The sequence below is a fragment of the Marmota monax genome, unplaced genomic scaffold (genome assembly GCF_021218885.2).
Source record: "Marmota monax isolate L192 unplaced genomic scaffold, Marmota_monax_Labrador192_F-V1.1 WCK01_AAM20220418_F8-fsc00441, whole genome shotgun sequence".
Taxonomy (NCBI): Eukaryota; Metazoa; Chordata; class Mammalia; order Rodentia; family Sciuridae; genus Marmota; species Marmota monax.
In genome coordinates, this window is record NW_026694644.1 from 344060 (window position 1) to 360683 (window position 16624).

Genomic DNA, 16624 nt, shown 5'->3' on the forward strand with positions numbered 1-16624 from the left:
TTTGACTTCTACTTATTTGCTTCACCAGACCAAACTTTTTGAAGGTAAACTTGAAATTTTACTTGAATATTAAACATATTTCTATTAATTTGAGGAACTAGTTTGAAGTTGTGGAGATAATTGAAACCACCTAACAGGGGCACAATTACGTTTTAAACATGTCAGTATTTCATCTATTTGTTTTATTTATATGCACAAATTGGTCTCAGGATGAAGAGCCTTGAGCTATCAACAATTTGCAGCTGGCTATACTTTAATCTCTTTTGACAAGTTGTCAAAAATTAACATCACAAGGAGGATTTGATGGCAATGATTCAACACTGAATGAAGAGGGAAAGGTATGGTGCAGCTTCTGATTGTGGTTAAAGCATGTCTAAGAAAGGAAATGCTACAGATGTAAAATGGTAAAAAGGATATTTGAACCAGGATGCCAGAATAATAGCAGCCATGCCCAGAAGATGATGCTGTCGTTTCTGCAGGCAAGAACTGATAGCAGCCATGCTTGGGCTTCATGGTTTAATGCAGTTTCCCATGCAGGAACTCCATTATATTTTTTTTTAATTAAACTTAATTAAATGACTAGTGTTTACTAGTATAGCACATTATTAGAAATATGATTAAAATATAATACATTAGCCATCCTTAAGCATCTCCATAAAGAGTTAAAGCCAACATGCAATTTTAATTGAAATATGAACCAAGAAGATAATTGAATTGTTGCTAATATGATCTATATAGGTGCATGTAATAAAGATCAGGATGACAGCAATGAAGCTGGTAGAAGGGAAGAAGTAAGGGATGGAGAAGGTAGAGTGGTAGATTTGATAATGGAGGGCATAGGCAGTAGTAATAGAAAGCTGGGAGGTTACAGTGATTTGCCAACTCAGGCTGCATAAGGATGGTGTTAGCTAGAAAGCAGATCTGGGTTTCTGGAGCTGATAAAAAAGCTTAAGGCTTAATTTTCTTTAATAAGCACATGTGAAAAATTATTAGAATTTTTATTAATTATTAGTTAATAGTTGTAACCAAGTTTTAGAATTGAAATAGATAGATGATAGGTAGAAATACAGATAATAAGCACTTGAAATTTTCATAAGATGAAACTATATGACCAGGTACAGTGGTGCCTCCTGTAATCCCAGCAGTTTGGGAGGCTGAGACAGGAGGATCACAGCTCAAAGCCAGCCTCAGCAAAAGCGAGTTGCTAAGCAATTGAGATCCTGTCTCTAAATAAAATACAAAATAGGACTGGGAATGTGGCTTAGTAATTGAGTGGACCTGAGTTCAATCCTTGGTATCCCCTAAAAAAACAATATGGATTGTTATTAGCATTAATTTTGGAACTTGGAAATCTGAATTAGAATTCAGCTTCAGTAATTACTAGTTATAAGAATTCAGTGTCATTATTTTTCACCTCTTTAAGCCTTATTATCTTATCTCTAAAAAAAAGAAAATATTTCCTGGGATATTATGACACAGTAGGAACTAGTTGAATAGCAGTACTATACAATAATAATTATTATTATCAAAATTCAATTTTAGAAGGTAGACATGTAGAGGGGAAGAGTATAATGCACAATAAAACAGAGTCCTTCAGATAGGACCCATTTCACAGTTCTTCAACTAGCACATTCTGTGTATTCAGTGAATATATGGGAAAAAAATCAATGGAAACATACATTTTCTAAGTTCTTCAGTGTGAGGAATGAAGGTTAGCAACCTAGCTTGATATTCTAAAAAAACAACCAAACCAATAGGAGCTGAAAGAAAGGATTGCATGTAGGTGGTTTATTTTGGAAAACTGAATGGAAATATTGGAGAAAATGAGACAGGGAAAAAACTGTTAAGCCATTTACTCATTTATCCATTGGGTCCTATCCACTGATGGTCAAGGGTTTTCCCAAGGGTGTTAATTTCTTCATGTTTCCAGGTGTAGGTATGCACTGCCGCCATGCAGCAGGGTTCTTAAGTATCACAAGCAACAACCAGTGGAACAGAGAGCAGAAGTTGTACCAGAGGGAGGAAGAGCTGTTGTGTGGATTAGTAGGATCAAGCTGCTGTTAGGCTTTTATTGTTAGCTGATTTCTTTAGCAACGGCTGGAGGAAAACGTAGGTTAAGAGGGTATGGGACAGCATGCAAAAAAATGTCCAGTGCACTTAGTGATTGCTAATCAAAACTGAACTGATATTCCTTTTGCAGACTTTCCAGTGCAGAGTGACACACTGTCCTCAGCCTACATTCAATGGAGAATCCAAACAATGTGACTGTATTCATCCTTTTAGGCATTACAAAGAACCCAGAGTTGAGGAAAATACTCTCTGGTTTGTTTCTAGTCATGTATGTGGTCACAGTACTGGGAAACCTCCTCATTGTGGTAACCATAAGTGCAAGTCAGAGTCTGAAGTCTCCTATGTATTTTTTCCTTACTTCCTTGTCCCTCATAGACGTCACCTACTCTTCTATCCTTACCCCCAAGTTGATTGCGGTCTCCCTCTATGAGAGCATTACCATCTCCCTCAAAGGCTGCTTGACCCAGATCTTTGCAGGGCATTTATTTGGTGGTGTGGAGATCATCCTGCTCACCGTGATGGCCTGTGACCGCTACGTGGCCATCTGTAAGCCCCTGCACTACACCAGCATCATGAGTCCCCGACTGTGCTACTTGATGGTGGGAGGGGCCTGGCTGGGCGGCTCCATACACGCAACCATACAGCTTCTTTTCATGTATAAAATACCTTTCTGTGGCCCCAATATCATCGATCACTTTATGTGTGACTTGTTTCCATTGTTGAAACTGGCTTGCATGGACACCCACGTCCTGGGTCTCTTGGTCATCCTCAACAGTGGAGTGATGTGTATGATCATCTTCCTTCTCCTGCTGGGCTCCTACATGGTCATTCTCTGCTCCCTGAAGTCATAGCTCTGAAGGAAGACGCAAAGCCCTCTCCACGTGTAGCTCCCACCTCACTGTGGTGGTGTTATTCTTTGTGCCATGTATTTTTTTGTATGTGAGGCCTGTGGCCACTTACCCCATAGACAAGGCTATGGCTGTGTCCTTTATTGTTGTTGAACCCATGTTAAATCCCTTGATCTACACCTTGAGGAATGCAGAGGTAAAACATGCCATGAGGAAACTATGGGTGAAATGAGGGACCCTGGGTAGTCACTGAATTACAGACCAAGGGACAAATTTGCCTCACAATGCCAGTGGAGTTTTAGCCTCCCCATAACTGCAATTCATTGGTCACAGGCAACTAGATGCATCATTTTATTTTATTCATTTTCTTTACTTATACATCACAGCAGAATCCATTAAAAAAAAGTCAAGATACTGCAGTGTCTTGTCTAACTAGGACTTGTCTCTAGGACTTAAACAGGTACATTCTGTACTACCTCACCTTCCTCACAATCCTCTAGGCACACTTTTAAATTAAATCCTATTTTGAACAACCCTAGTCTTCCCGAGTTTAGGGGTTTCTTTCTCTCTTGGAGATGGTCTTTCACAAAGCCTTTGCTTGGCTGGCTCCTTGATTTTATTTTATTTTTTTCTATTTTCAAATGAACTCCTATCTGAAAGAGAGAGTGAGAGAGAGAAAGAGAAAGAGAGAGAGGAAGAGAGAGAGAGAGAGAGAGAGAGAGAATGAATTTTCTGATGTCTTTCCTCAGTCCTTCCCTTCAGCTGTCCTCCAGTTCTCCACTCAGCTTTTATCCTCAAAGTCTGCAATCACAAATTTTACCTGAAAATACATCTTCAGGTCCATGTTCCGTTTTCTGCTCTCCAAATCATATCCAAATCATAGTTATTGTCAATGCAGGGATTATTTTTATTCCTTTCTGCTATATCCTCAGGGGTGAGAACACTCCTAGTTACACAATATGTGCTTAATAAACATTATTGGATGACTCCTAATCTAAAAGAGACTTAAGAGTTTAAAATATTTACAAATAAACAAAGAAATGGGGAAGACAAATATATATAAACACTTTAGGGGGTTAGAATCCCCATATTTGGCATACAGCCAAGTGTCCCATTTGGAAACACTTTTTATTTATTAGTGTGCTATTTAATACAAAGGGTAGAAGTATTCTCAACTTCCCCAAATTCTCAACTCTTACTATTCTTCAGAGAAGCAAAACAAGTTCTACTGGTGGTTAAGTCAAGATGCTTTCAAATCAATTGTCTATGTCTTAAGGTTATATATTCTCTATGGGAAAAAAACAAGAGTATAGACCTATTTATTTATTTTATTGGTTCTTTTTAGTTATGCACACCTAGACCTAATTTATTAATTATGGGGAAAATGATTTTGCTGTTAACTTCAAAATGCATATATTCAAATCCAAAGATGTTTATTTTCTCCAAGATTCTGCTGTGGAAATGACTAAAAGACACTGATAATGTTTCAAGTCACCACCCTTATTGGGGTATGTAGGAGCCTAAAGTCCTAGCATGATTTAGCAAATTGTTTCCTTATTAAAACAAATATGCATGACATATATGAAGACAATAATTGCAGCATGAATTATGGCTTCAAATAAGGTAATATTTAAATCAAATATTTGTATTTTGAAATAAAATATGCTTGTGCTATAAGTATCTAGCTGTAATAATCCCCAACTGTATTTGTAACTTCAAGAGTCATTTGTTGATTAAAAGATATTTGTTGACCTTGTATAAAGTTCTGATACTTTGCTAGGAGCTAGGTTACAGCAATGAACAAGAAAACTCACTTTCTTTATACCTCAGAGCTTATACGTTAGTGCAGAAGACAAACAACTTATGAAAATGAAAATCAAAAATCATAGAGTAATCACATGTTCAGAAAATCTTAAGGGAGTAGAACAAAGGTGACTGGGGAATTCTGGAGAAGTGGGCAAAAAAACTTTCTGAGAAAAATGTTTAAGCTGAAATCTGAATGATGAGAACAACCATCTTCAAACATATCTGTGGGAAGAGAAAATATTACAGAGAGAGAGGCCAGAAATGGAGTCATCAGTGCACTGCAGTTGGAGTGGGGCTGTAGGACAAGGTGAGACAGGAAAAGCAGACCAGACCCTGGTAGACAATGCTATTAGTTTTTCATCCTTAAGTTAAAACAGAGCAGTGACATCAAAGAGACTCTAATATTAGACTACAATTAAAAATCAATCATACATGGATTTATAGATGAATTTAGAAACAGCATATAAATATCTGCACACAGCTTTCACTTACCCTTTGCTGTATCATTAGTAGAAGATAATATTTACTGCACGGTGGGACTATTTTGGAATTAGATACCTAGATTCATTTTATATTTCCTTACCTTGTCAAAGAAGAAGAAAATGATCTTGATAGTATGATACTTGGTGTACATAAGACATTATGTAGATAATTTTCTTAGTTTGATTACAAAATTAAAGTGGAAGGTTCAAAATGAGATCCCTAATCTTAAATGTTTGCAATTTGCTTGATAATTTTTAAGTGTCAAAATTAGGACCAGAACCTATTTTTCTAACACCATGCAAAGACCCATTCTGGTAATTCATGCTGAAATTATTGCTGGCCTCTTAAATTCCAAATTTTTTTTGTCTTCTGTGTTCTATACATCCCCCATATTAATTCACATTTAAAAGTTTTGCTCAGTAAACACATTACTTAGCAGCTCAACACTTTACTTTTTCTAACACATTCACTTCTGAAATAAATCCTAATCTTTTTATAGTAACTGGCTCTTATCAATAAAAGCTACTAAACCATATGATTATCTGCATATTAGAATTTGAAAAATTTATTACTATTTATGATATAAAGGCATAGAAAAGTAGGAATAGAAGGGCACACTTTAATTGGAAGAATAATATTTATCAAAAACAAAGGGCACACATCAAACTTAATGGTAACTGTTCTATTTTGGATATGAGGTGTCCCCCAAAAGCTCATACGTGAGACAATTCAGGACTGTTCAGAAGGGAAATGATCAGATTATGATGGCTGTAACCTAAACAGTGGCTTAATCCATTGATATGGATTAACTTGGTGGTAACTGGGCAAATAGGGTATAACTGGAGTAAGTAGGTCCCTCGGGGCATGCTTTTGGGGTTTATATTTTTCACTGGTGTGAGGAAACATCAGCTTCTCGATTGCCATGTCCTGAACTGTTCTCCTCCACCATGCCCATTCACCATGATGATCTGCCTCACCTCTAGCCCAGAGCTATGAACTCAACCATATATGGATTGAGACCTCTGAAACCATGAGCAGCAAATTAACTTTGTATCCTCTTTGTTGTTTTTATTCACAGTGACAAAAAAAAATGACTAAAACATTAACTCTTAGGTGGACTTGCCTCATATTTCACTGAGAAAATTTAAGGTCTCAGGAAAGAACTTCTCCACACACCAACAGCTGGTTCTATTGATCTGACAGCATCCGACCACTTAGGTCCTACTTGCTACCAAACAGGCATCATCTGTGGCCCACTTCAAAGCCAGAGAAACCACTTGACCTATGCACTGGACTTAGGTCTCTCCTTGTTGACACTGATCTAAAACTAGCTTTAATTTCTTCTTTTATTTTAATTTCCCTTTCCATTGGATCATTTATATTAGCAAAGAATCAATCTCTTATCTTAAAACATCTTCCCATGAACCCACTTCCTTCATCAGTTACTGCCCTGTGTCTTCTCTTTTGAATCAAAACCGAAGCTATCTCCATAATGCTGTCTCTCATCTCTCCTTTTATTTTTCTACAAGTCCTTGTAAGCTTGTAAAACACTTTACCATGCTTATTTCTTCTGAGGAATATCAAATGACCCCTATGTCATTAATTTTAATAGCCAATGCTCATTTCTCACCTTAGAAAATAAAATCCATTAACAACTTTTAGCTTGGTTTTTCTTGACATACTGTCTTAACAAGACTAGGATTCTCGAATTAGTATCTCCAGCCTAGACTTATTTGTTCATGTTATACTGTGAAAATCCAATTTTTTTTCCATGGCATTCTCACCGGAACAGATAATTTCTCAAACTGAACATGTCCAAGACTGTCTTCCTAGTTCTACCATTATCCCCCAGTCTATTCTACCTAAAACACTTTCTGTCAGTTGATGGCACATTTGGTCTGTCTATGTCATATATAAAATCCAGTGCATCAGGAAATCCTGTGGACTCAACTTGCAATATATATCCCAAATTCAACAACTTCTAATGACTTTTAGAGCTATCATATAGTTCAGAGCCTACTCTCCCTACTTTTATCTCAGTATCCCCTGTTCTTATATTTGATCCTCATCACAGTATTCAGAGTTGTCTTTAAAACTTATAAGTCAGGTTACATCACACTTCATGCTACAATCATTAAAGTTCTGACAGCCAAAATATAGCTAACCCTCTCTCTCTGACTACTCTCTTACAATTGATTTTTTGACAACTTCATTGATAACTCTGGTAATTTTATGGTTCTCCTACTTTTAAGGTTATAATTTTTTTAATATTGGTACTGGGGAATTGAACCCAGGGGTGTTTTACCACTGAGTCACCTCCCTGTCTCTTTATTTTTTATTTTGAGACAGGCTATCATCAAGTTGCTTAGGGGCTCACAAAGTTGTTAGAACTGGCTTTAGAACTGTGATCTTTCTGTTTTACCCATCCAAATCACTGGGATTATAGGTGTGTGTCACTGTGAATTTATGTTCTTGAAGTAAGGCTTTTGCATAGACCATTTTGTTGTCTGCTTACAATATATCCCCCCCACTATCTTCATAACTAACTCACTAACTGGTAATTGACTGGAAGGGAAAATACTTCTGACAGTTCTTCTCTTAGACCTTGGCCAATGTGGCATGACTCCGTATCTTGTAGTAACTTTGTTGAAATTTTCAAAATTCTCATTAAGCATCTGGATTGGGCAGTGGCTTCTCAAGAAGTATCTCAGATGAGAATCAAGGGCCTGGACTTTATCCTGATTCTTCCATTTTAGGGTATGTTAGCTTATAATCACTGTGACCAACATATCTGATGATAACAATGAATGGAAATTTCACTTTGGCTCATGGTTTCAGATGTTTTGGTTCATGGTCAGCCAGCTCCATTGCTATGAGACTGAGGCAATGCAGAATATCCTCATGGAAAGGTATGAGGGGAATACTGCTTACCTCACAGTAGCAAGGAAGCACAGAGAGAGAGAAGGCAAGGAAGGGGCTACAGGCAAGATATATTTACAAAGGCATGTACCTAGTGACTTACTTTCTCCAACCATGCCATAGTTAACTACAATTTCCACTTTCTCCCAGTAGTCCATACAAATTATCAGTCCATTAAAGGAATAATCTACTGATGAGGTTACAGCCTTCATAGTCCAATCACTTCCCTCAAGCCCCACCTGAATATTGCTGTATTAGGGACCAAGTGTTCAATCTGTGAACTTTTGGGGACATTCTAGATCCAAACCATACAGGGAGCTCTCCAACATTATACCTACGTGGTTTACCAGATGTCTTCAGAAGCTTTTGCTATTGTGCCTATGGTCAAATGGCCAGAACCATTATAGAAGGATAGTTCATTATTTCTTGATATGACTACACTACATTGATTGATAGATTGGTATTGATATACAGATTTTGGGATACATAGGAAATTCAAGATTGTAGCCTACAAATGGTCCCTTATTCTCTTACCATTGGTCATGTGTTTGTGAACCCTTAGGAACTTTTGCCTATTATTCTTTGACCTAATTGCCAACATCTACATCATGGCAGGTGGTGGATGTATGGCAGGCAGTATTCATCCTGTGTGTCCCAACTATAATCACTGAGGGAAGTCACCGAGTTCTTTCATAGTCCCTATGGCAAGTATCAGGCACTTCTGTAGGGACATTTGTGCTTATCACTTTGAAATTCAGGGATTTTGTTCTGTATTGCTGACTTGCTCCCCTCTCTTCATCATAAATTGATGTGCTCTTTGGTTTTCATTGGATATTATGTGGTACGTATTATGCTTTCCTCTGTTCTTCAGTCCTGGTAATCGGGGATATGACTTACACGAATTGGACCACTTTTCTTTATTGGCAGTCTGGTCTTTTCTCTATTCTACCTGCTGGTGGCAGTGCATGGAAGGGAGGTATGTGGACAAAGTAAAAAAAAAAATGCATTCTAGGAATCTTATTATGACCTAACAAGTTCAATGGAAGACAAGGACAAAAAATGTGTAGTTCTATACTTACATAATAAAACTCCTTTAGATTTGATATGGCCTAGAAAGTAATCATTAGAAAGGAATTCACATTCTTTTTTGCCTTATCATTAAATTTATGTCTGTAATCATTATCAAGAAAATATCTTTGAAGGGAATTGGAAGATGGCATCATAGAAGTAGTTTGCATGTCCCAGCTCCTTTGCAGGAGAGAATCAAAACAGCTGAGTAATAACTACTCAGTGAGGTGGGTGATTGAGGGGATATACTGAAGTTCAATATTGGCCAAAGACTTTAAGAGACTCAGAGCCTCTGGTTACTGGAATAAAGAGTGAGACATTTTTAATCAGGTCTTAACTGGCATCCCTGCCAGTGCTAGGGTAGGTTAGAGGAAGACTCACACAAAGAAAGAGAGAGACATGTTTCACAAAATTGTGACAGAAAGAGTGGCAGAGGGAAAACATCAGTCCGGATTGAGTTGAACACAGCACGGCATAGCACTGTGTGAGAAATACTCCACTTTCCCAATCATACATGGATAACTGTGGCATGGAGTAATCTTTTTGTTTTTTTACTTGTAGTTGGACACAATACCTTTATTTTATTTATTTTGTGGTGCTGAGGATCGAAACCAGGGCCTTTCACATGCTAAGCAAGTGTTCTATCACTGAGTCACAACCCCAGCCCCAGCAAGGAACAATCTTGTTGGGAATATCTAAGCCTTCATCTTAGGAAAATATAATTCCCTTCAACTTCATCTCTCCTGGAGATAGCAGCAAATAATATTATGGAAAAATGGACTGTTATCAAGATATCTGAATAATTTATATGGTGAAATCACTGCCAGCCTAAAGTCTGCAAAAATTGCTGCCCAACAGGGAATAGAGCAAAGGCCACTCTGTTTCTCAGGAGCACAGTGCTTCTCCTAACACACTGAAGACTCCAAAGTGCATAAAATGTGCAGTTCCCATGTCTAACTAGGTTTAGTCTTCTGCTTATGGGATTCCCTGACACCAACCCCTCCTTAATACAAGTGGGCCCATGGGTTCCCAGACCAGTCACTGAATTTCTGAGCCACCTAAATTCCCCTTTGGTACAGACTCAGGGGTGTTGCTCTTTTTTATCAACCCAAGTCTCTAGGAATTCTTTCTGCTAATCAAGAAATCCATGAGCATACAAAACTACTCCCTGTGCCAGTGTGGTCATGATTAAACTAAAGACTGAAAAACACAATGCCCATCAGGAAGAAGAGATATAGACCTGATCCACTCTCCATGTACACAGGCTAGTCCTCACACACTGATGGATTCTGAATGCATAGAAAGCACTACCAACACATACATCAAAGAGTGTTCCACTAAGCAGGGGATATGTTTGCACCAGCTCCTTTGCAATAAGTGAGGACCCACAGGTTCCCAGAGAAGCTCTGGATCCTTTGAAGTCATCTAGATCTGCACCAGAGGAGCATTTGGTGAAGTCTTTGTGATCAACCCAGTTCTTGGTGCTCCTGACTACACACCAAGGAAATGCAAGAAGAGATAAAATTGCCTATTTTCACTACAGATGAGAGGAAGTTGAGGTGAAGACTAGATTATAGTCTACAGTGCCTGAGCTTTGCAAATTTTTGAAGCACATCCCTGATTCTGAAAAAAAAAAATACAGAACTACCCACGTCAATGCTGACCCCAGTGGTTGGGATGCTGTCTCCCGTTTCCCTCCAGAGCCGTTCAGAGGGTATGTAACCACGTCTTGGACACATTTTTCATGCTCTGATACCTTGTTCATTTCAACTCTGGAAGAATCTGAAAGAATATAGTTAAACACTTTGGCAAAGAAAACATTTAGTATTTTTTAAATATGTTCTTATTTCACCTTTTAAGATATGGGTTCTAGAACAAATTTTCTAGTTAGTTGTCTCACCCTGGACCAGCCATTTTATATTTGTTCTAGAACCCATATCTTAAGTTAGTTTTATGTTCAGATCGATACTGGAAAAAAGTGTAAACATCTTATTGTTATAAATAATCGAATGCAAATGTGTGTGAAAAATGATTTTTGAGTGAACTGGTTAATTTCAAAGATAGCTTTTAAATTTATAAATAAATATTTCAAAAATTTGATTCAATGAGAAATGATTAGTATGAGCTTAGGCATTATAACACTGTCAAATTTGATGTCCATTCTGACTAAACCAGGGGAATACAAAAAGAATTACAGACCTTGAAGCAAGAAAAGATACAGACTAATTACATAGAACACTTATTCAGTAAAATAATGCAGAACATTTCCTTAATCTTGGGAAGGAAATGTGCATAACATTACTGGAGGCTTTCAAACTTCATACAGGACAAGAAAAAAACTTCTCCATGACACATAATAGTTAAAATGCCAAGAATTCAGAAGAAAGAAACAGTTTTAAAAGCTGCAAGAGAAAAATACCAAATCTCTTGTAGAGACAAACCCATAAGAAAAACAGTAGCTTTCTCAGAAGAAACTCCAAAGAACAAGAGGACATGGAATGATGTTAAGTCAGGAATAAGACAAGAATATCTGTTCTCACCACCCCTATTCAGTACAGTATTTGAAATTTTAGCCAGAGCAATTAGCTACAGAAATAAGTGAAAGAGATACAGATAGAAAGTGAAGATATCAACTTATTCCTATTTGCATAGGATATAATCAACCCTAAAAGCTCCACCTAACACTAAAGTGGATAGACTGATTCAACAATGTAACAGGATATGAAATCAACATAAAAAATCAAGAAGTATTCTATATAGCAATCAGGAATCTGCTGAAAAGTAAGTCAGGAAAACAATTCTATTCACAATAACTAAAAAAACAAACAAATAACAATGACAACAAGAACACCTAGGTATAAACCTAACCAAATAAAGAGGTAAAAGACCTCTGTAGTGAAAATTATAGAACTCTGAAGAAAGAAGACACTAAAGGATGGAAACACTACCCATGTTCTTGGAGAGGTAGAATTAATATTCAAATGGCTGTATTTCCAAAAGAGGTCAACAGATTCAATGCAATTTCTGTCAAACTACCAGTGGTGTTCTTCACAGAAACAGAATAAAAAATCATAAAATATATGTGGAGAAACAAAGACCCTAAATAGCCAAAGAAAACACAAGCCAAAAGAGCAATTCTGAAGGCATCACAATATCCAGTATCAAATTCTGCAGCCATAGTAATTAAAACAGCATGGTATTAGCAAAATAATAGACATGTACATCAATGGAATAGAATGGAGGCTCAAATACAAGCCCTCACTGATACAGTCATCTGATTATGGATGAAAGTGCCAAAAACATACACTGGAGAAGATAGCTTTTTAAATAAGTTGTCCTGGGAAAACTGGATAACCATTTGTAGGAGAATGAAAGCAGATCCCTACCCCACATCCTATACAAATATAAACTCAAAAGGGATCAAATATCTAAGACCAGAAATTTTGCAACAGATATAATAAAAAATAAGGAAAATTCTTCAACATGTAGTCTCAGACAAACTACCTGAATAAGACCTCTATAGCTCAAGAAATAAGAGAAATAATTAATAAGTTGGATGACATCAAATTTAAAAAAAAATTCTGTACAGCAAAAGAAAAAGCAGAGTGAAGAGATAACTGGGAGAATGAGAGAAAATCTTTCCTCACTTCGCCTCTGACAGAAGACTAATATCAAAAATACATAAAAAACTCAAAACACTCAACAGGAGCTGGGGTTGTGGCTCAGTGGTAGAGCGCTTGCCTAGCTTTGTGAGGCTCTGGGTTCTTGTCTTAGCACCACATCCAAATAAATAAATGAAGGTCCATTAAAAAAAAAATATATATATATATATATATATATATATATATATATATATAGAGAGAGAGAGAGAGAGAGAGAGAGAGAGAAAACTCAGCATTAAAAAAATAATAATAATAACCCAATCACTACATGGGTAAGTGAACCAAACTGGCACTTCTGAAGAGAATTACAAGTGGCCAATATCAACTATATGATAAAAAAACTTGAACTGATTTAGCAAATAGGGAAAGGTGTATTAAAAATATAGAGAGATTTTATTTAACTCCAGTTAGAATGACAAACATAAAGAATGCAAACAATAAATCCTAGCATGGATGCAGGGAACAAAGAACTCTAATACGTCATAGGTGGGAATGTAAATTAATGCACTGAATATAAAATGAGCTTCCTGCAAGAAACAAAAAAGTATTCTGCTGCCTCCATTCCTTCATAATAACAAACCATTTTTTTCAGAGAAATTGATAAGACAATGCTAAAACTTATGTGGGCAGGTTTGAATATCAGGCTTGTTTGCACAACAATATGAAATAACAATGAGTACTCAATCTGTTAGACATTGAACATACAGTAAACCTCTGGTTGTAAAATGTTTTTGGTAGGCTGAGTAATAAAGAATTCCAAAGAACAGAAAAATAGCTAAGATGTTGAGCCATCTCTCTGGAAACTTACTAGATATTTTGTGATTTATATAGAATACAACGTTTGCATACTGTGAAAATCACCAGATTGTTTATTATGAAATGTAAATAATAGCAAATGCTGGTGCAAAAACAGTACTCTCATTCATACATTGCTGGTAGTACTGTAAATCAGTACAATCACCATGGAAAGCAGTATGGAGATTCCTCAAAAAACTCAGAATGGGACCACCATATGACTCAGCTATCCCATTCCTTAGTATTTATTAAAAAGAATTGAAATCAGCATACTATGGTGACACAGCTACATCAACGTTTAAGCAGCACAATTCACAATAGCTGAGTTGTGAAACAGCCCAGGTAACCATCAACAGATGAATAGATAAATAAAATTTGCTACATACACAATGAGTTTTACTCAACCCAAAAGAAGAATGGAATTATGTTATTTGTTGTTAAATGGATGGAACTGGAGAATATCATGCTAAGTGAAATAAGCTTGACTGAAAATCAAGGGTCAGATGTTTTCTTTCATATGTGGAAGCTAGAGCAAAAGGGGAAAGGTGTGGGGGATGGATACCATAAAGACAGTGAAGATCAGTGGAATAGGAGATTGAGGAAGAGAAAGGAGTGAAAAGAAAGGGGAGGAAATGCAGAAAGAATTTGGCAAAATCACATTATGTACATGTACAAAAATACCACTGTGAATTCCATCTTTATGTACATCTATACCAGAAATTAAACATGTATAGATGAGTGAAAGGTAGACCAATAAGAGTAGAAGAAGGAGAATATAGGGAGGGAAGGGGGAAGGGAAAGCGGGGCTGAATTGGAGTAAATTAAATTTCACTTGTGATTATGTGAAAATTAACTATTGTGTACAGCCATAGCACACCAATAGAAGCAAAAAAAAAAAAAACAAGAAAAATGAAAAGTGAAAATTAATCTCTAGTATTTATGTTCTAAATTTTAAAATCATGGAATCTCAAAATCAATTTCTGAGAAAAATATATATTTTGATTAACACATAAACTTTTCATAAACATATATGTTATTCTTTAATAAGCCCTCTTTACTACCCCAGTCACAATACCATACAAGTTGTTGAATGAATTGATGCTGGCCTCTTTCAGAACTCAGATCTTATTTCAGATCTTAAAATTGATAAGAACACAGGCATGATGCAAAGGGACACTTCTCCATCCCATTATTTGCATTGTTTTATTCCAGAACAGGACAAGACATGAAAAAAATCTGCAATAGAAATACAGACATTTAAAAAAAAGGAAAATAATATTTGGGACACAGAGATTTATGAACACTTAAGCAAGTGTAAAACCACTCAAAATTTTGTGATGGAAAATCATGATGATGGAAAAGTTCCAAGTCCCATGGGCTTTTGTGAGGCAAGTATACAGGTTCATGATCTCTCAGGGAAACCTCTTTATATTTCAGTGGAAATTGAGGAGGAAGCTTTGCTTCTTCATTTCTTTTCCTTAGACATGTTGAAGGCAGCACTCAGCAGTAGTGACAACACTGCCCCTTTCATCTGCCAGGGATGCTCTTTCTCTCTCCCTTAAATGCAGAATGAAGAGTTGGAAACATTTTTTTTTTTCATTTTTGCCATCACTGAATGGACTGTTCTTCATAGAGAGTAGAAAATTATCACAAGGATTATCAAGGAACTGATCCGTGGTGAGATTCTTAATTCACAGATTTGCATTTTCAGAGAGGATTTTAAACTATGATGTAGTGCTTAAAAGTGTGTGTGTTGTGACCAGGTGCCATGCTTAATACTATGAATGGGTCTGCCAAGGACTGTGTGCACTTGAGCTAGCTTACTAATCTTTCTGGCTCTCAGACCCCTCATCTTTAATGGGGACTGCATTTCCAAGTTAAAAGGATGTGTATGCAAGTGAAACAGTACACAAGGAGCCCACTGAACAGCACTTGATACATGAAAGATACCCAATAAACAACAGGTCACAATAGCAGCTCTTTTAAATGAATCAAATCTTTGTACACCTGGAGTAATGTGGTTAGGAGAACCTATTTCTTCAAAACTAATGTCATTACAACTATATTGAGATTTCAACTTCAAGTTAAATCCAAGTGACCTAGAAATGTTACAAGTGCACATTTTTTTGTCCTATCTCCAACAACATGTTCTGTGTTCTTTCTAAATATAATTTTGTTGATCCCTCATCTTGTAATGTTTTTCCCATCCTTATATTTCAGATTAAAATATGGAATTTTCTGAAGCCATATATAGAATGCTATTGTGGGGGTCTAATAAATTCAAGTGTTATCAGACCTTACACAGTTATTGATGTAGAATGTGGCATCTATTATATCAACAACCACAAACTGTCAGATTGAATGGGGAAGGACACTAAGGTAAGAAAGACATACTAAAGTCACAGATTACAGTCTTCTAATTTAATTCTGTCCATTTAATCTTCTCTCAGTGCATTTGATGTTATGAGTAGCATTAGGTTCTTCCCTGAGAATTGTTTAGGAAAGCTCACAATAGGAAAAAAAAAAGAAGGTGGAAAGAGAGAGATGGATTTCTTCTTCCAAAATCCCAAAAGAGGAAGAGAATAAACATTGAGACATTTGGGGAAACCAATAGAGCTACATTAAAAGGAACAAAAGTTACTGAAATCTGAAAGGAATGTGTTTTCCTGGTAGTCATGAAAAGGAATATGCTTTGAGAAACACATGGTAAATAAACCTTTATTGGTAAATAATAATATTGAATAAAAATTATATATATATATATATATATATATATATATATATATATATATATATATACTTATATATATGGTAAATTGAATGAACTTGCAGGTTGGCTAATCACAAATAGGATTTTAAATTATTCTTCTGTTTTGTAATAATATTTATTTATAAATCATTTATTGAGACTACAGATGTAAATGTGACTTATACACTCACATATACACACGTAAATGCATCTGAACTTTACTG

General features: G+C 36.3%; 1 pseudogene; it reads left to right on the forward strand.

The window, feature by feature from the left end:
• Positions 1-2234: 2234 nt before the first annotated feature.
• Positions 2235-3150, forward strand: LOC124078372 (olfactory receptor 4C6-like; annotated as a pseudogene).
• Positions 3151-16624: the final 13474 nt, after the last annotated feature.